The 21941-nt window shown below is 39.8% G+C and overlaps 1 long non-coding RNA gene across 1 annotated transcript; it reads right to left on the bottom strand.

Annotated features, from left to right (window-relative positions):
- Window positions 1–711: 711 nt before the first annotated feature.
- LOC108714658 lies at window positions 712–21740 on the bottom strand. Its single transcript, XR_001935392.2, has 3 exons — window positions 21594–21740; window positions 3684–3754; window positions 712–1514 (listed from the first exon to the last, which is right to left on the bottom strand). It is a non-coding gene; the product is annotated as an uncharacterized LOC108714658 (long non-coding RNA).
- Window positions 21741–21941: the final 201 nt, after the last annotated feature.

The following is a 21941-nucleotide window of genomic DNA, read 5'->3' as shown; positions in this document are numbered from 1 at the left end:
ACACTATCATCAGATAATTTGTCCTTTTTATCTATCCTCAAGCTGTTTCTGAGTGCTGGTCCATTCATTTAATACTGCTCCATTTTTTCAGTTTTTTTCCTGAAAAGCCAGAATTTTTCGGATTTTTAATGGAAAAGCCCGAACTAGTCAGATTCTCAGGCTAATAACAGTGCAGACTTCCAAATAAGATAGGGACCTCTCCCATTGACTTATATACAACCTCAGCAGGTCCGAGATGCCAGATTTTCAGATATATCATAAAAAGTAAAAACGTTTATTATAAATGAAGTCACTGTAGCAACCAATTTGCAGATAGCATTTACTATTCACTTGTTTGGAACCAGATTGGTTGTTATGGGTTACTAGACCTGGGCAAATGTTATGGCTTTCACTACACTCACTCTGTCTCAAAATAAATCCTAGTCTTAATTCGTAAATAAGGACATAACATCTAGACAAAGCAGAAGCATATCCATGTCCCAAACAACCTCCTGCAAACAATTTATTAAGTTCTTTTCAAAAGTACGCTTAGTCTGTACCTTTCAAAATCCCTCATAATTTCTATAAAGGTTGGCACTTACCTGTATTTTGAGTTGGCTGGGATTTGGGACAAAGGTTATAAATATTTATTATCTAAGGTTTCGCTGATATAAACTGCCAACAAATTAAGTATGGGGCCCTCTAAAGGGCTTCCCTGATCGATATCTGGCCGAAAGTCGGCCACATGTCGATCGGCTGGCCTTAAACATTTCGTCAGATTGAGGAACGCATTGGTTCATTACATTTAAGAAAACTCGAATTTCGGATTTAAGAAAACTCGACTTTTTCTCAATTTTATTTTTAAGAAACCACAAATAAACACAAATGTCAGTCATTTATCAAAAGATCCGAACTGAAAAAGCACGGACAGGAAAAAGTTGTGAAAACTGCACAATAACTACGACTTTTGCCGCACAAAAGTCAGCGTCAAAAACACCCAAAAAACCTCAAAAGCCACGAAGATCTTCCAGTTGTAAAAGGGACATCTGAGATTGACATAACGTCTCATTCAACAATGGTTTAAGGGTGAGATGGCAATTCTTGTCATATATATATATTTTTATTTATTTATTTATAGTATCTAGGTGTAACAAACTTACTGTCACTGATTAACCGTTCAAATCTTGCTTGATTAGTAGTTGTGACCATATCAACATTTATCCATTCTTTTTTTTTTTTTTTTTATAGAACAGCTGTAGAAAAAGTCAAAATAAAATGTTCTTTGCAAGGCCATGTGGAATGCCAGGTATTTCTACAAAGAAGGACCTGTGTGTTCTCCTCAAGCCATCGTTCTCGTGCCAAGGCTGCCAAAAATGTTGAGGTAACTGCTGTGCTCTTGGTTCTGTGGTCTAGATTATATTTCATCTCTCACGTCGCAGGAGATGGCTGAGACAAAGTATCTGTGGTGTATAAATATTCAGGGTTATACTTGTGCCGCAGTGGGACGGCTTTAAATATCCTCCATGTTGCTTCGTCTAGGCAAGGGACAAGACAAAAATAGAGATGGGTTTATAAAGTACGTTCAGTTCTATATGCAAAAATATCTCATTCTAATTTTTGTTTCGATGAAGAATGCTTTTCTTGTTTAGGTTCCTTGGCTTTTCTCCGGCAAGAAAAACAAAGAGAAAAGAAAAAAACAAAGTTGACGAAATGTATCTGTGCTTGACCAGTGTTCCCCGGTCCATAGGAGTCTTTTGGCTGTTAGGGAGATACTGGGAGCCGTAGCTTAACAACTTCTACAGGGCTGCTATGTATATATAATTCCATTTACACCCATCTATACAAAGTCATCCATGGCTTATGGAAAAGTCTTCTATCTTCAGCATTCTAATATCCTTGCCTCACTCTTTTCATTGTAGTAAACAAACTAGTCAAACACAATGAAAAACAATTTCTCCAGCAGCTATTAGATCTTTATTTGTACTTTGCTCTAGTCTTCATCAGTGATCCCCAACCAGCGACTTGTAAGCAACATGTTGCTCACCAAACCCTTGGATGTTGCTCCCAGTGGCCGAAAAGCAGGAGCTTATTTTTGAATTCCAGGTTTGGAGGCAAGTTTTAGTTGCATAAAAAACAGATGTACTGCTAAACTGACCCTCCTGTAGGCAGCAAGTCCACATAGGGGCTACCAAATGGCCAATCACACTAATTATTTTGCACCCCAGGAGCATTTTTAATTATTTTTTCATCACTCTTTTATCATCTGAATGTTGCTTATGGGTAAAGAATGGTTGGGGACCCCCACTCTAGAATAATGAGAGAACCCTGATGTGAAAACTCTACCTTCATTTTTAGATTATAGGATGTATTACAGGTAGAGGACTCAGACCTATACCTGTTTGCATACACTTTTTGAGCAGGACAAACTGAGCAAATTTGACTTCATGGGTAAAATTACTGGAATAATCACTGCCTATTTAAATTAACACTAGGTACCATCCTCCCACTCTTATGAGTTGTGGAATCAAAGGTGAAATGTGCCTCTGGGGCAGTACAGAAAAAAACATGTGGATTGTCTATTTTTGTAGAGAAAGCATTATTTTGTCATTATGACTAGGAGAACATATTTGTCCGCTTCTAGAGAACAATTCAACTAATTATTAACTATATTGTAGAAAATAGATGTGCTTTTCTCAGTCACATTGCAAGTGGCAAAGAATGTAGTAAATAGTCAATATTATGTCACACATACTTGAAAACAGGAGTTTATCCGGTTCTGGCACCTTTGTGGGTCATATATGAGTATGTCAGCATCATTACACATGTATATGTCCATAGCATTATAATAACTATCAAACACCATTAATCATATTTGTCTCATTTATTCCCTTTCTACTCTTTGCCCAGGCTTGACTTTGTTCTTGGGTGGTGCTGTAGGCTCTTTCCTTTGTTTGAAAATCCCGTGTACCCAAATATTGTACTGCAACTCATTTTTGAACCTGTCCTACTCGTACCAACCATACCCAAGTTATTTATTTCACTTCTTTCTACCTGCCCATGAGCTTCAGTCATCTAACTATAAGGGGCATATTTTATATCCAATAAGAATTATTACCATTTAGGGCAGAGACACACACAAGGATTTGGGCAGATTTATCGCCTCTTCTTCAGGCGACTAACCTCCCTGAAAAGCCTTCACGCCGACTAGAATTGAAATCACCGGCGTGTTGGAGCAATTCGTTTTCCGAAGTTTCCTCGCGAGGCAACTTCGGGCGACTTTAAAAATGAAGCACTCTGAGTGCCATCCCACAGGCGATTTAGATTCTAGTCAGCGGGAAGGCTTTTTGGGGAGATTAGTCGCCCGAAGAAGAGGCGATTTGTTGCATGCGTCTCTGCCCTTACAGGCATGTTGGAGATTATCCACCTCTTCTCTGCTATCAACCTGCCTGTGAAAAAATAGCGGGCTAACACACCACAATCGCCAGGCTTTACCGTGTATAAAAACAAAGTCAAATTTTTATGTGTTTTTTTGTTAGAGTGACTTCTGCTAGAAAGCAATTTAAAATAACGGCAGCAAATCTGAAGATTGCTTGGCATAAAATTATACACACCTTGATACATTTTCAATGTATTTTACACAGCTTTTTACGCTGATTTTTGGCGAATTTAGTTTTACACGGCATAATAAAGAATTCTAGTCTTACCTTGAGCAGATTATGGCCAAGTTGTCTATTTCAGCCTCTGACAGTTGGTCTGTATTCTTTCTATAGGATAACTGGGTGTGACATAATTGTTATATCAAATAAGAATTGTTACCATTTACAGGCATATTCGAGATTTTCCACCCCTTCTCTGCTATCAACCTCCCTTCTGTGAAAACTCTACAATCTTTGGGGCAAATTCACTAAAGTGTGAAGCACCTAATGCTAGAGCAAATTTGCCAGCGTGACGTCATTTCGTTACTTCGTCGATTTACTAACGGGTGCTGGCGTAAATTCGCTAGCGAAGTGGACCTACTCTAGCACTACTTCGCACCCTTACGCCAGGCAAAGTTGCACTATGGCGAAGGGACGTAACTACGCTAATCCACTAACTTGCGCATTTTACTGAACGTTACCTCTTGCGCCAGACTTGCCTTCACCACCTCAGATCAGGTGAAGTGCAATAGAGTAGATAGGGATTGCTTCAAAAAAAGTTGAAATTTTTTCTAAGTCCCAGAAAATGCTGGCGTCTTTTCCTTTTTTAAGGGTGATAGGCTGAAAAAGATTGTAAATTTTTTTGGGGTACCCTCCTTCCCCCCTACATTTCCTAACATATGGCACCTAAACTATACAGTGGGCACATGTGTAGGGCATCATAACACCTCTATTTTATTTTATGAAGTTTTCCCAGCATTGTGTAGTGTAATGTATTTGCTGCTATATATATACGTCCATTGTACTTAAACTTGGCGCCGTATGCAAATTAGGCATTTAACGAATTAACGCTAGCGCAACTTCGCTACCGTTCGCTTCCCTGAGCCCAACTTCAGATTTTAGTGAATTAGCGGCGCCCTGGCGAAACTTCACCTGGGGAAGTGCGGAGAAGTGTGGCGAAGCCTGCGCTAGCGCAACTCCGCAGGTTAGTGAATTTGCCCCTTTGTCAGAAGTCACAACGACAATGAAGAATCAAACTCACCGACTGTGCAATCAATATTACAATTTATTACAAATCTCCAAACCCCTGTAAAGATTTTCCAAAGAAGGATAATTGACAATATATTACGTGTCAGATTAACCGGTAACCATAATGCTGCTTTATTTGTGGGTTTATCAAACTCCGCATATGTGCACATTCCTGAAACCAAATAAATCACTGGAATTCTGGAAGTTCAAATTACCCAAAAGAAACAAGTTCGTGAACATCCAGCCACTAATCAGAAAGACCATAAATCAAAAGCTGGCAACATCTGAACCCAACATGCATGGGCAAAGCAAACAATTAAATAGTGAGCTTTCCAATGTTCCCATTGCTTTCAGAATGTATCCTCAGCATATATATGTTAAACAAATGGAGATGAAGTTGCGACATTTTGCTTGGGAAAGGTGCCCACAAAAACAGGAATGAAGAAATTTTAGCAGTAATTAGTATCCAATATTGAGCATTATAACAGGACTACCTAGATCTGACATGCAATACAGAGATCCAAAGGTAGAGAAAAAATTTTAGCCAAATGAAAAACTTGAATTATATTTTTATATATATATCAGCATAAGTAAATTCCAGGGGAAATCTAAGCCAGCTGTTGAATACACGCCACACGGAGAGCATGGCATGACTAGGCACAAATATAACTTACTGTAGATTTAAGTTATCTATAGCAATTCCCCTTCATTACAGAATACAATATCCTTTTTAAACATCAAGTCAACCCCAAAATAAAAATTTGCCTAATAAAAGAAAGCGTAATCCTAAACAACTTTCCAATATATCTTTATATTTCAATGCTCTTGAAGTTATCTGTAAAACAATTTTTTACTGAAAGCAGCATTTGCTTAACTCCTAGGGGGCAAATTCACCAGCGACGGCTTCGCTCACATTGCAACACTTCGTTTATTGGGACTATTTTTTGAGGAAGTCCTATCTACTCTATTGCACTTCGCCTTGTCTGAGGTGCGAAGACAAGTCTGGCGCAAGAGGTAACGTTCAGTAAACGCCAGAGCGAAACTTTACCTGGGGTGAATGCCAGTAGCAATAGAGTCTATCTCCTTCACTAGCAAAGTTATGCCAGTGAACGTTATTAAATCGGCGAAGTACCGAAATGACATCACGCTGGCGAATTTTCGCCAGAGTTAGTCACTTCGCCATTTAGTAAATTTGCCCCCTAGTTCTTACTTTTTAAATGATGTTGCAAAAGTCTCAGTTCCCCAGCAAAGACAGGTCTGTTAATCAGCTGCCGTGTCTTACATTGTATCAACAGTCTGAGCCTCCAGTGCAGAGAATAACTAGGGGCAAATACTGCTTTCAATAGCAAAATAACTTAAAAACCATAGCAAACATGTCATAAATGTATATCGCAAAGTTGCTTAGAATTATATTTTCTTTTATTAGACAAAAAAAAATGTTTTTTTGGGTTGACATTCCCTTTAATGAAACACTAATCAATGCCTAAGCAATAGTTTGTTGTTACTAGTCATAAGGAACACCAACAACAGCTCCCACAACACAACAACAACCACACCTTTGGCATCTTGTACCTGCAAGCTGAACTCATAATAACATTTTGTACAGCAACAGTAAGCATAAACAACTGTAGAAGCTGATAAGGGACATGCTGCAAATGGTGGATGAAATAAAGTCTTCACTAAAGATGCCAAATGTTGCACATTCTGATATCTTTATTATTCTATTCAGATGCATATTTGCATGAATTAGCAGCTCAGCTGACCCAGGTGCATGAATCAATCTCATGAAGCACTTGACAGTTGACAATAGGGCTCATTTACAATTGCAACCACAGTTATGGTTACAATGAGGACACACATTGATGGCGTTCATTAAGGGAATTACATCCAAGCACACTCTTTGCACTTTCCTATAGTTAGCTTAGTGCCAGTGCATCCATCCAGCCTCTTGTTCTGAATTACATGAAAGTGCACCCATTGGTGAAGGGGAAACCTTAAACTATTACAATCTTCAAGCTGTGGCAATTCCTGGGTTCACAGTTGGAGTGGGCCTGCGGAACACTGGGAAACAAAACCCGGTGGGTGCCAGCCCTCGTGGGCTCTGCCGGCCCAAAGCCAATCCCTACAGCTCCTTGTCTCCATCTCTCCTTTCTGACCTTCCAACCGCCCGATTGCAATTATAAATAGTGATGGGCGAATTTATTCACCAGGCGCGAATTTGCGGCGAATTTGCACGATTCGCCACCAGCGAATAATTTTTTTTTCGAAAAAACAGACGCCGGCGTCAAAAACAGGTGCCGGCGTCAAAAACGGGCGGCGGCATAAAAAAAAGGGTGCCGGCGTCAAGAACGAGACGCCGGTGCCGTTTCGCGAATTTTTTGCCATTTCACGAATTTCGCAAATTTATTGGCGAAGCGAAACAACGCAAATTCGCCCAAGAAGGGTAAGTTGGAGGCGGGGGTTTTGAGGACAGAGTGGATTTGCTGAGGTGGGGGGCCTGTGGGGATTTGCAATTGGGGCAGGGGGATGGGCAGTGGACCCTGCTGCTGCCTGTGTTCGCACCGTGGACTGAAGCAATACTTGCAACCAACTTGTTGCGTTATCCATAGGTGTAACATACCGCAATCTTTAACCAGTGGATTCTTTCTCTCCTGGTTTTATTCTGGCTACTACCAGAGGAAGGAGCATCATAGTGTCAAATGTGTCTGGGGTCTATACTTAAAGGGGAACTATTAGTTAAATGAAAACTGAATATAATCTTCATCATACTGAAATAAGAAACTTTAAAAATACAATCAAAGTTCTGTAAATAATCAATAGTGATGGGCGAATATGCGCTGTTCCGGTTCACCGTAAAATACGCAAATTTCCAGCGAAATGCGCGAAACTGAGAAAAATTTGCAAAACGCTGCCGGGGTCTCGTTTTTGACACTAGCATACTTTTTCTTGGATTTTTCCATTTGTTTTGACGCTGGTGAATTATCGCGGCCGTTTCGCGAATCACGAAAATGAGCCGAAAATTCGCGCCTGGCGAATAAATTTGCCCATCACTAATAATCAAGTTTATCTTCACTATCCCTCCCTCAGCATCTGGGTATCAGTTAGATCCAATATATCTTTTAATGGGACTCCCTTTTCACTTTTTTCTAGCAGATGTGTTAAATCTCACTCAAATAAGACTTCATTGGACCCAACTATCATTCAAAATCAGACTCCCAACTCCTGCATGAAGAGATAATGAAGAGAGACTGATGCTGAAATTGGGAAAGCAGACATTAACTTGGTCAGAAACAGGTCAGATTTTTTTTTTTTTTTAATAAAGTTTTTTATTGGTGATAATCAGTTACATTACAAGAATTAGTGATAAAGATATGATTTTGCACTTTTCTACATAAGCATAATAATAAACATATATTGATTAAACTATTTCTATGTCTACTGTTTCATTTTGAAGGTCAGAAATGTAAAATTGGAATGCAAACGGTAGCAGCCAGGATCTCTTTCAGATGTCTGGCTTGCTATTTGCATGGTTTCTAGTCCGAGTCTGTATTACATTATAGAAGGGAGCATTCTGTGGTAATTGAAGATGAGTATGGCTGGGAATTTCCCAGTTGTCCATTTTTTGCTCCGTTATCAGAAAACCATTGAAGTAGGATACAGGATCATAAGAAAGGAAACATTTCAAAATAAGATCTTATCATTCTAACAAACAAAACACACATTCAATGTGGTGCCTCCTTTAATTGCTCTCCAGGTCACAGGGTACAAACTGGTCTGAATTTTTAACTGATTATATTTCGAAAATCTCTTATTTTACTAATGCTGGCCATAGATGTTGAGATTTTTAAAAGATCAGATCCTGATCGCGAGACCACGATTTTCTCGGAACGATCGTACGAATTGACCATCAACTAAAAAGACCAATTTGCCAGGAAAACAAAGGGGAGCTGCCTGCTTGGCCCTGCAAACATAGATAGATTGCACTGGGACCGACAAAGATTTTTTGACCTGGTACGATCGTTCGAATCCCACTATCCGCACGATAATTTCGAAGGATTGGTCGGGCTTCACTAAAATCGGTCGTTCGGCAAGAGAAATCTTTGCGTCTATGGGGACATTTAGGATGGTGGCAGACAGGGAGATTAGTTGCCCAGTGACAAATCTTCTCTACTGCAAACGACTAATCTCCCCGAAATGTCTTTCGGCCAGCAAGAATGTGAATCGCCAGTGGGATGGCATACGTACTGCTTCGGAATTTGAAGTCACCCAAAGTTTCCTCTTGACGCAACTGTCGGGTGACTTTGGAAAACAAATCGCTACGTATGCTATCCTGCAGGCGATTCGTATTTTTGCCGGTGGGAAGGCGTTTGGGGAGATTAGTCGCCCCCAGTAGAGAATATTTGTCTCTGGGCAACTAATCTCCCCATCTGCCGATTAAATTACATTTTAATTTGGTCATAGTTGCTCTTTAACTCCAGACAAAATGTTGAGCATTGGTGCACTTAAGTAAGTATCTCTTACTAATTTAAACATTCATGTTATTAAATACCATAGTAGAACAACTAAGACCAATCTCAAAAGGAATGCACCCGTATAGAACATACTGTACCCTACATTATAAACTCTTGGGAAAATGATAAGGCATTGACCTCTACTCCCAGTTCTCACCCTTGAGTTCCTGTACTGGTAAGCAACACACAAAACATACTGTACCTCATATGCAGTTAGTGCAGTAAAACCCTAATATCTAATAACCCTTTCCTGCCCAACAGTCAAAGCATTATTCATACATGCACCAGGCAAACAAATCAGCCGGAGTAGTTTTGGTCATACTAAGTTACAGTTAAACAAAGTATGAGCTTTCAGTTCTGATGAGCCCAAAAACCTTTGCATTCTTCTCCATTAAACAGGAAAAGTCTCATAAAGAGCTGTAAATGAGCAAACTCATTTTGTTTTGCAAATGAATTGAACAAACTCGTCAAACAAAGAAGAACAGACTTTGGAAAAAAAATCCTGTAGAACCTGGGAGTTGCATATAAACACTTCAGAACAAGGACTCTGTGTACAAATATGCCCAAAGAAACCTCAGAATCTAATCGGTTTGAAATATATTAATGCAGCACATTAAGATCTAGGATTACTTAAACTATTAGGTCAATACCAATGGAAAACAGGGAGGGGTGCTCACCGCAATGACATCACAGCAAGTCAAATTGCTATGGTCTTACAGAATGTTTGTTTGTCATGCTTGTTTGCTAGAATGTGTTATGCTTGTCCCAATGAATTAAATGCGCACTGTTTGTTGTAAACATGTCATAGGCTTTATGTAAGGGATAGCCAAAATTATAATTTAAATGAATGTATTGTAAGCATACATCAATATTAAAGCGTACTGGACAAATAAAAGTATTGCCCAGCTGATTCTAATGTCCCCCTCCCAAATATACCATCTGCAAAATAAAGGTACTTAGTTCCCTAAATGAGAGCATAGAGAAATAAACCACAACCAGTAAATGTAGCGTATAATTGCAATACTTGACACCTTTTTGGTAGGTCCATACAGGTAGTTTTTCTTCTACAATCATTGAAGGTGAAAGTTCACCTTCAAATAACTTGTATGTGTAAAGTGATTAGATTCATAAAGATTGCACCAGGTCTAGTAACCCGTAGTAACCAATCAAATGGTTGCTCTGAAACAGTGGAACCAATCAAATGGTTGCTCTGAAAATGCTACTTGCAGATTGGTTGCTTTATACTGTACCCTGTGCTAAAAGTGCTTCTTTTGTCATAGGCTTGGCCTTGCACATTTGCAATATAGTCAAATGTTCCAAATCTAGGAAGCCCAAACCTATGCCAGGGAACCCTGGAAATTAGAAATATGATGAATAAAGATCTTGCTGGGTTACAAAACAAGTGAATGTAAGGCTACTGACCGTTGTGTGGAGGGGATGTCTGGCCCTGTCCATCCCTGCAGGCAAGTAGTTGGTCGCAGTCGCCGGCGAAAGCGCGCCTGTGCACGAGCGTGCGCATTGTCGCACGTGCGTTTTGGCGCGCGTGCATACGTTCATGCGTACGTTGCGTTGCCCTGCGTTTCTGCGCATGCAAGTTCACGCTAGGCCTATATCAACTCAGTTGACATACAAACAAATTGCTAGGTTATCTTAGTTCATTTCCAAGAGACCCCAGCATTATATATTTGATCTCCTGTTGTTGACCCGGCTATTCCTGACTTGCTTGAACTCAGCCTGCACCCGACCTCGGCCTGATATTGACTACGAATCTAATCTGCCTGCATCTGACCTCGGCCTGACTCCGTTTACGAATCTGAGCTGCCTGCCTCTGACCCGGACCTGTTTGACCTTGGTCTTCACACCCTTGTTACTTCGTCCGGACTCTCCGGCCTCTTTTCACAGCGCATTCTTCCTGTTTCACCTTCAGGTTAGTCTGTCGCTGGTGGAAGCTGCTTGTGAGCCCTCTTCTGCAAATTGATACGCATAAAGCCTTATAGTGAATGTTTACCCAGTCTGGCCCACCACTGATATTTCTACTCATGGGCAATTTAGAGGGATAGTTTTGTGGCACATTGAAGCAATAAAGGAGAAGCTGCGCCAATGACCATTTGAGAAGAGGAGAGAATAAGGACTCCTGCTGCTGTGTACTCTCTATAGATCAAAATGGTGTTTGATTGCTCAGAGGAGTAGTTGATATTTGATAAATCACATTTTCACATTTTAATATACATTTATTTATTTCCTAGACCTAGATTATAGTATAGTAATTATAAGTATTGGTGTAGGACCTAATATCTGGAATGCTTGGGACCTGGGGCTTTCCAGGTAAGGTATCTTTCCATAACTGTGGTCAGAGATGTTTGTCTGCTAAAAAACAATTAAACATTATTGACAGGGGGTCGCAGATGATCTGCAACAGAATCAAAATCTCAGGTACCTGCAAATTTTTTGGGCATCTGGAGTCATTTTGGGCACCATCTTAGAAAAGAGGAAGGGATGCCATGCCTGTTCTGAGCTTTCTGGATAACAGGTTTCCAGAAAAGGGGTTCTATACCTGTAACCAGCTTAAGACACCAGATTTTCTTACAAGCAGATAACAAACCAAACACATCCTACTCACCGTCCCTTTGATCAGGGATGCCACCTTTTCTGGAAATAATTCCTATATTCTTACCTTTTTCCTCTGGCCAGGTGGAAATCCTACCTTTGATTAGCCAGAAAAGTGTATGGAGTGGATGCTTACCCATATTATTAAAATATTTTATTTGATTTTCACAATAAACCATAAAGACAATGTGACAACAAATAGAATGCAGAAAAAGAAAATGTGCTGCAATTTTTACAATGACACAATATTCAAAATTTTGAACTTACAATGAAGTAATATATAAAATAAACTAACAAGAACTAACTAAAACTAACTAAGCCAGTGGATGGAAAGACAATCATAAAAGAAAAGAAAGAAAGAAAAAAGCCCATTGTCCTCGGAAATGTCAGATACCCAACCTGAAATCTGTTTACAATTGAAGGAACTGAGATATTATTATTATGTATTATACATGATTAAATAGGAAAACTAGTACAGACTTCCTTCTCTACCCTTGCTGGGAAGTGCAATGTACTTCTTATTGGGGACACTAATTCATGCGTATGGAAGTTTTTCTGGCATATCATACTAGGCACATGTGGACCAGGGCCAATGGCTCTCCAGCTATTCCACTTAAAGCCGAAATCCCTGTGATGTAAATAATACACAGTATAAGATGTCAAGTTTACTACTGGTCTAATGAAATATAATATCCAAGCAACAGGTACTATTTAAAAGCGTGTTTACTATGGGTTATTATACCTTTGCAAACCTTGTGCCTTTTGTTACATTGGGGTCTAATTCCCTATTTGATCTGCCTAATGTCTAGTCCTGAAGTCAGGGTAAGCCCACTGAAATCATATCTATGTTCCGATGGAGCAATACTAAACCGTGTCACTATGACTTTACGATGACATCACAGCAGATGATTAGATGATGAAAGCGAATGAGTGTCTGGCAGGTGCTATTAATGTGCAGTTTCCCCCAGAAAGACAAGGTCTCTAGCAGGCAGCCATGTGAGCCAGTGAAGTCACTGAGAGATCTATGAATAGCAACATAACACAGAAATCAGTAACTGGAGAGCACTTCAACTTAACCTTGGTGTGTGTTTCATCCATCGCTTGGTACTCTGACACCAACCAGACCCAAGCACTGCTCCACCACTGATGCACAACGCTGGCTTCTTATGTAACTGCCGCTCAAAATATCCCCCCACTTCTACTCCCAGAGAGCTCCAAATATAGCAATCTGTGCTCTGACTTTTATATTTACCATTCAGCGCTTAAGAGTCCAGGTTCTCCCCGAGCTAGTAATGATACCTACAGCTGCAACCCCGACTTCACCATAGACTGAGCTTGTTGAGCTAATGGAACAATGAAAATGATGTGCTATATATCATATAGAGCAGTTTTGTAAAATAAAAGTTATTAGGGCTCATTTGTGAAAACAAGGGCATCATGCAAAGTGCAAAAAAATGCTGCAATCATCCTCCATTAATCAGTAATTTATTAGTAAAGGGCGAACATGGTGGCATTTTGACATCTCCCTGCCCGCCCCATACCCATCATTCATACCCACCAGACTGACACTGTGTTATTAAGACACAATATCGGACTGGGTTGCCGGGACACCAGGAAAAAACTTGGTGGGCCCTGGCCTTTCATGGGCCCCAGCAACCCTGGCCACTTACCTGCCCAGAACGTAACCTCTCCCCCAGCCCAGACATGGTAGCAGCAAATTGAGGAGGTAAGCAGCCCACGCATGCATACATGAAGTGGGGGGGCTAGGTTGGATGCCGGTTGCCAGGAAAAGGGTCTTTCAGTTGCAGTACCGGGACCCTGGACAGCCCAGTCTGATTCTGTTCAGACATGCAAGGTATAAAGCAGCAGGAGGAACAGCCTGTATTGGGGCCCTGTCCTTAATGCCTGTCAAGTATCATTCATGGTTGCCTACGCACCAACAGAATGAGGAATATTCTATTGCAGATTCTGAACAGCCAATTATAATAAATACATTTTAAAAAGTATTTGAATGTTTTGGTGTTACTGGCCCTTTAAACGCCAGCAGCTATAAAGCTGTCCCCTGGGCAGGTGGAGGCAGGGTATATGTCAGGCGGCACTGGCTGTTTCTCATTATATAAAAATAGCTCACTGGAACAGACAATATCATACCTTTGAACTGGCGCTTCATAAAAAAAAAGACATAAATGGATTCTTACACACACATTAACCATAATGTCTGTCTTACTCCCATAAACATAAATTCCATTTTTATCCAATTGCCGGCTGAAGCTTCATGGATTTGTATCCATGACTATAATGAATTATATTATTTGAGCAGCTTTAAAATCTGATTTATATGAAATAGGGACACAATGCATATTGATTTAGTGATGGGCGAATTTCTCCCGTTCGCGAAACGTGAATTTTGATGCTGGCGGCAAAATATTTTTGAGACCGGTGACAAGTCCAACGCTGGCGCCCATTAAAGTCAATGTGTGCCTAGAATTGTCGCCGGCGTCGGAATTGTCTTGGGTGTCAAAAATATTTTGATGGCATTGAATTTTCACAATAATTTTGCAAATTTATTCGCCGGAGGCGAAACACGGAAATTAGCAGCAAATTCGCACCTGGCGAATAAATTCGCCCATCACTAATGATATATATATATATATATATATTTTAATGTAGATATCCCATGTATGTCTGTTTGCCAGGTCGAGGGTGCCCCTTTATTGGATCATCTGACAATGGCCAATGGATAGTCCTGTTTAGACTCATTAAGGTCAGAGTCTTCCCACCATTGTATTGTAGTTTAAAGGGCACCTATTCCCTTCACCAAAGGTAAGGAGAAGCATTTCTTATGGGGAAATAAAAGTGATCTGTAGTGATGGGTAAATCTTTCCCGTTTCGCTTCTGCAAAACATTTGTGAAAAATGGCGAAATAATTTGTGAAACACATTGAAGTCAATGGGCGTCAAAATTTTAACTCGCGACAATTTTTATACCCGTCACTCTTTTGTCCAAATATTAAAGTCAACGGGCGTCCGAATAATTTTGACGTGACAGTTTTTTTTCTGTCGCAGCGAATTCTTCCATGGCAAATTTTCTCAGCAGTTTCGCGAAGACACTTGTGCCCAGTGAAGTGCGGAAATTCGTCGTGAATCCATGCCTGGCGAATAAATTCGCCCATCACAAGTGATCTGTCAAGAATATTGAATGCTGTGCTGCCTGCACTGGAAGCCAACACGGCGAACCCCTTCTCTAGAGGTAACAGTAAGTGCTAACTTTAATTTTAATATTATGCAAATGTTAATTTTTTTCTACAGCAATATATTTTACTTCTTTTGCAAAGTCCTACCACTTTGGCAAAATGTGAGCATCCCTTTTAACTTGACCTATGTGCTAAATTACATAGACATGTTACCAACAGGCAGTTATCAGATTTGATAATGTCCTACAGTTGAACAAAACCATTTGTTAATGGCAGCTACTGGTAATTGTAATTGTACAGCCCTAAAGTCACTAACAACCTGTAGTCTGATCAAGGTCTTCCAGCATAAGAGGGACCCTTTGCATAACTTCAAGCATTTAAAAAACAATAATAAACACCGATCTGCCATAGTCTTGCCCAGTTAACACTGACAAATCATCATCATCATCAAAAGCCACACAGACTTCTGGGTAACCCCACCCATGCTGTGATGCCAAAATCACGATCATTGGATCTATGTCTATGGGGGAAGTTTAATTAATGAAATTCCTACATTTCAATATACAACTGTAGAAGTGGAGTTTAGCCTTGATTAATGTAATTTTAAAAAACAATGCCCTTAGAGTGGAGCCATAAATATGGGGTCCTACATTCTCTGACTCCATCACTGATATGAACTTTCCCATGTGTGGTTGTGACTTGGCCCATTTACATTTTTTGTTCTGTTTACATTGAATTTTTTTTTTTTTTTTGTGAAAAGGGAGCCACTTAGGTCTCAAGACCTCTCTGGGTATTGGAGTTGCATAAAGAGTTACTTCTTTAGTTCTCTTTCCAAAACCTGATCTGGGTAATGCGGGTTGTTCATCTTTGAGTTATCTTTTAGTATGATGTCAAGAGGGTTATTCCGAGAGAATTTGTAATTGATTTTCATATTTTATTACTTGTGGTTTTTGGGTTATTTAGCTTTTTAGTCAGCAGCTCCGCAGTTTGCAATGTCAGTAACCTGTTACTAGGGTCTGAATTACCCTAACAACCATGCATTAATTTGAATAAGAAACTGGTCTATACATTGAATTAACTTTTAGTATGATGTAGAGAGTGATATTCGGAGACAATTTGTAATTGGTTTTAATTTTTTATTATTTGGGGTTTTTGAGTAATTTAGCTTTTTATTCAGCAGCTCTCCAGTTTGCAATTTCAGCAATCTGGTTGCTAGGTTCCAAAATGCCCTAGCAACCATGCATTGAGTTGAATAAGAGACTGGAATATGAATAGGAGAGGCCTGAATAGAAAGATAAGCAATAAAAAAAGTAGCAATAACAATACATGTGTAGCCTTACAGAGCATTTGTTTTTAGATGGGGTCAGTGACCCCCATTTGAAAGTTGGATAGAGTCAGAAGAAAAAGGCAGATCATAAAAAAATATATAAATAATAAAGACCAATTAAAAAGTTGCTTAGAATTGGCCATTTGATAACATACTAAAAGTTATGTCAGCACTAGTGAATATGGTGCCAATCCTAAACTCCAAAGCAGTTTGCTAACCCTCTAAAAGGCCAAAGTACTTTCTTTCTAAGGGTAAGGCCACACGAGGAGATTCGGGGAGATTTTGTCGCCTGGCGACTAATCGCCTCGTCTTTTGAGCGACTATCTCCCCAAACTGCCTCAGCGTTTTTCCCCATAGGTTGCTATGAAAAGTCACCTGCGCTAATGCACACGCGCCGATGCGTTTTCTATAGTCGCCCGAAGTTGCCTCACTGAGGCAACTTTGGGCGACTATTGAAAACACATCGCCGCGTGTGCATTAGCGCATGCGACTTTTCTTTGTAGCCTATGGGGAAAAACGCTGAGGCAGTTCGGGGAGATAGTCGCTCAAAAGACGAGGCGATTAGTCGTCAGGAGACAAAATCTCCCCGAATCTCCTCGTGTGGACTAGCCCTAATAACGACAGTAACCAGACCAGTTATTTAGTATCCGTGAATATAAGGATCATGCCATCCCTGAACATCTGGAAATGAATAGAGCAATGCTTCTCTGTTTAATGATCACTCAAGGCTGGGCCTAGAAAGCTCCGGCTTTGATGTCAATTACTTTGTTCTCTTCCTGCAGTTTTATCATTAATCTTCTGTAACTGCAACATGGGCCCTCGGCTGAATCTCAAAACTGCAAGTCATTCACCCTCAGCATACTGTCAAGTCAGAAAACCTATAAACATTAGATCTGCCTATTTATTGCTCATATTTGTGTGTTTGCGTGTATGTATCTGTCTGCTTTCATCTCCATCTCTTTTATGTATTACTTTAATACTATTTCCCCTCCAATGGTCAGAACAAATACAAAAAAGGCTAAAGTGTAGAGCTACAAACCGCAGCAATTACAGGAAAGTCGTCTCTCATAGAGTCCATTTTAATCAAATAATTCAAATTTTTAAAAATGATCTCCTTTAATAGTAGTAGTGATTAGTGATGGACGAATCAATTCGCCAGTAGGGATGGGAGAATTTTTCCGCCTTGTTTCGCCTCAAAAATGACGCCCATAGACTTGTATGGTGTTGTGCTAAAAAAAAAAAAATGACATGCATCAAAACAATTTCGCCGCACGACAAAAAATTTTTTGACGCCCATATACTTTAACGGGCGTCATTTTTGGCGAAAAGAAACGGGTCAAATTCGCCCATCCCTATTCGCCAGGAGCAAATTCACGGCGAATTTTATGCATTTCGCCACTGACGAATAATTTCGCGAAACCGCGTGTCAAAAAAAATATGTATGTGCGTCAGAATAGTCAAAACTGACGCGCATCAACAGTATTTGGACGCCCATTTAACATGGGCGTCAAAATAGACACAGGAGTCTAAATTCGCATTTTTGCCCATCACTAGTAGTAATACAAAATTACCTTGAAATTGATCTTATAATGAATCCTTAGTGAAGGCAAAACCATCCTATTGGTTTTATTTAACGTCTATATAATTTTTTAGTAGACCTAAAGTATGGAGAACCAAATTACAGAAATTCTCCTTATCCAATAAACCCCAGATCCAAAATATTTGTGATAACAGGTCTCATAACTGTATTAACATAGCTTTCTAAGACAGGCATGTTATCCAAAATGCTCAGGACCTGGGGTTTTCCAGATAACAGATCTTTCTGTAATTTTGATTTCTATAAATCTACTAGAAAATCATGTAAACATTAATTAAACCCAATAGGCTGGTTTTGGTTCCAATAAGGATAAATGATATATTAGTTTGGATCAAGGTACGGTTTTATTATTATAAAGAAAATGGAAATCATTTTTAAAAATATAGTTTATATGGATAAAATGAGAGACAGCAACCCCGTAATTTGGAACTTTCTGGATAACAGGTTTCCTGATAACGGATCCTATACCTGTATTAATAACTGTAATTTTCAGCTGATTTACCATAACCTAACTAGTGTGTGTAGCTTATAAACTGTACTATATATAAAATGTTCTGGGTGAGAGAGAGAGTGAGACTAATTGCTAAAATGTTTCTCTGTATGTTTAAAAAATATTTCATATTCCCAAATCTTAGGTGGCCCTAAAAATGATTTTGCTTTAGGTCTTGCCTTCATCTAGTTGTGCTATTGTACAGTGGCGCTTGAATGTTTGTGAACCTTTCAATATTTCTGCATAAATAGGACGTAAAATATGATTATTTTTTCATGCAAGTTCTAAGACTAGATAATATGAACCAAATTAAATAGATTAGTCAAACAAATTATACTTGTCTAACATGAGCCTAACTTATACATTTGTGTGTGGCAAAAGAATGGGAACCACTAGGATTCTAAGTTCATTTGAAAGGAAAATTAGAGCCAATGTTTCAATGAAAAGGAGGATATTCAAAAATGTTTGTGGAGGGGTTTGCCTTATTAAAGAACAGGAATCTGGCTCTTCACTATCTAAGTCTGATCTTAACCACACAAGTTTCAAGAAATGTCATGGCTCAAACACAGGAGATTTCTGAGGACCTCTGAAACCAGTTATTGAAGTTATTGATGCTCACCAGGCAGGTAAATGTTACAAAACTATATCTAAAGAGTTTGGATTCCACCAGTCCACTGTCGGAAAGATTGTTTACAACTGGAGCAACTGAACCTCATTGTTTCCCTCCCCACAACATAAATAAATAAAGAGCAAGGCCTGAAGTACTCTAGAAGATCTCAAAAAAACCCAGGTCAATGTTTGTGGAACTAAAGGCGTTGGTGAAGGGCATGAGTCCACCATCAGGAGAACATTAAACATCAGTGGTGCATGGCAGGACTGCAAGGAAAATGCCACTACTATTCAAAAAGAAATGTGCAGTCTGTATACAGTTGGCTATGGATCACATAGCTGAGCCAGAATGTTATTGGAATTAGTGACGGGTGAATTTATTCGCTAGGCACAAATTAGCGGCGAATTCCCGCGATTCACCGCCGGTGAATAAATAAACAAAACCACCCCCACCACGGCGCCGGTTTGTGAATTTTTCGCCGTTTCACGAATTTCGTGGGAAATTTGTGAATTTTTCGGCAAATCGAAACGCCCCAAATTCGCCCATCACTATGGAAATGAAAATCATTATATTTTGGGAATGGCATTGCAATCCTGCATAAGAACCTTAACCCATCTGTGAACCATGTTAGTTGCAGTTTCATGGTTTGGAGCTGTTTTGCTGCTTCTGGAACTGGACAGCTTGCCACTAATGATGGAACTTGTACAAGCAAATGGAATATGTTGGGGTATCCTTCCGTGGACTGAACCTCAAGAGAAACTGGGGCACACAAGTCAATCTACCAACGAATGGTTGAAGTAGAGGAAAGTTAACATATTTCAATGGCTGATGCATCAAAATCCTGACCTTAATCTTATAGGAATCTTGAAGGATCTGAAGCGGGCAGTTCAAATGAGAAAGCCCACCAACATCCCTGATATTAAGCTTTTCTGTATAGAGGAATGGGCTGAAATTGCTCCAAGCAAAATCCAAACAAATTGCTCCAACCAAATCCGAACCCTTCTGCAGCACTGGAAATGCAGAGACACAAGCAGAAAAACCTGATATATGCATGAAGAGCGTGCTCCAATTTTTTTCAGTTAGATAAGTTTTGGATTTGGTTCGGCCAGGCTACGCTAGAAACAAAAAAAGATAACAGGGCCTTTGTACCTAGGGATCAACCCTTCTTACTCCTACCCCAGCAAATCATCTCTGCCAGTTTTTTTGTCTACTCTCGGATGTAGATCAGCTGGGCTCATGTTCTAGTGTTTCTATAGAATGAAGAAGATCCTGTGGTGCAATTGCAGAGATGTCTTCTGATGTGGAAAAGTAAATCCGCATACATTTCCATATTTCTAATAAGACTCAAAGCTAGAGTAAAACAAATCCTTACGTAGTTCAAAGTGTTAACAAGGATTTTGCCATTCTATTCATTACACAGCTCAGCTGTACCCAAAGGCCTTTTATAACAGGAGACACTCGCTTATGGGCACCTTTATATTGAGCAATAAGCGGCCAAGACTTCCATCGTTACAGAAAACTAGGCAGGCAAGGAGCTTGGCATTGCCAGCTTTTTTTGTATTTATCTTAACAATTGGAACACTTAATCCTTTGGTTTGCGGTGGAAAAATACAAACCCTGACTTTACACTGGAGCTTGCATTCATAACTTAGGGACAGGACGTAAAACAGCTATGTACAAAACACCCAAAACGTACAAAACACCCAATATCTACTTCTGGCAGTGGGTGCCAACAGTACACTAATAAAACATCAGTGACTATGAGACACCTTGTTAAAATGTGTTGATCCCCAGTCAGGTTAGAACTATAAAGCAGAACAAATACCAACAAATTCAGATCCATAGTCATACAATGTTTCATTGTAATATATCAGCAGTATGTCACCCCCTAAAGGCTGTAGAATGCAGGGCACAGATAAAAATGGCAGAATAATCATTAAAAGGAGTTGTTCACCTTTGAGTTCACCTTTAGTTTCATGTAGACAGTGATATTCTGATTGAGTCCTGCAGCGGGCCGGGCACCCGCAAAAACCTGCGGTACCATGCGGGTTGCGGGTAGAAGTTCCGGGTGCGGGTATAGACATGGGTCGGTGGTTCTGTGGGTTTGCTGCTGCGACTGCGGGTCTTCTCAATATCAATTTTTACTCCTTCTTTCTGATCACATCTTCTTCCGATGATGTCACTTCCTGTTTATTTGCGGATAAGGTACTTGCGGGTCGGGTCGGGTCGGGTAGCGGGTCCAAGCAGGTAAGAATGTGGATTGCGGGTCCAGGTTGCGGATTGCAGGTTGTGGGTACGGGTCGGGTACAGGTTCCAAAAAATGGACCCGCACAGGACTTATTATTTGTGGTTTTTGAGTTATTTAGCTTTTTATTCAGCAACTTTCCAGTTTGCAATTTCAGCAATCTGGTTTTTAGGGTCTAAATTCCCCTAGCAACCATGCACTGATTTAAATAAGAGACTGGAATATGAATAGGAGAGGCCTGAATAGAAGATAAGTAATACGAAGTAGCAATGCCTTGTATAAAAGGGGAACATAATCAAGTTTGGGAGGGTAAAGGCATTTTTTGCTTTTAAAATGCATTAACCTAATAAAAATATTATATCTTGCTTACTTTTTACTTTCTTGAAGATCTTCAGCATTCCTCTTGATTAGGTGTCACAAAAGAATGAAGCTACTCCGTGTTTCTAGCTTCCGTTTTTTGCAATGTAAGCAATTCGATTTCCAGTGCATAAATAATCCCCCCTCCCCGCATATTGGATTTTCTCTTATCTGTAAGATAGCAAAGCAGGCACAACAAAGGGTGAAAGGAGGAGGTTGTTCATACAGAGCTTGTTTATCAATAAACTAACTACAGGGACGTTCTTATACAGTAAGTCTGAAATCAAAAAAACTCGTCATTGCTGCTCTGTCATAAAACTAAGAAACTATGGATTTATTTAAAGTTCTAATTAAAAACACA

Source organism: Xenopus laevis, chromosome 4L (genome assembly GCF_017654675.1).
Source record: "Xenopus laevis strain J_2021 chromosome 4L, Xenopus_laevis_v10.1, whole genome shotgun sequence".
Classification (NCBI taxonomy): domain Eukaryota; kingdom Metazoa; phylum Chordata; class Amphibia; order Anura; family Pipidae; genus Xenopus; species Xenopus laevis.
This window is presented reverse-complemented; position numbering and strand designations above follow the sequence as displayed.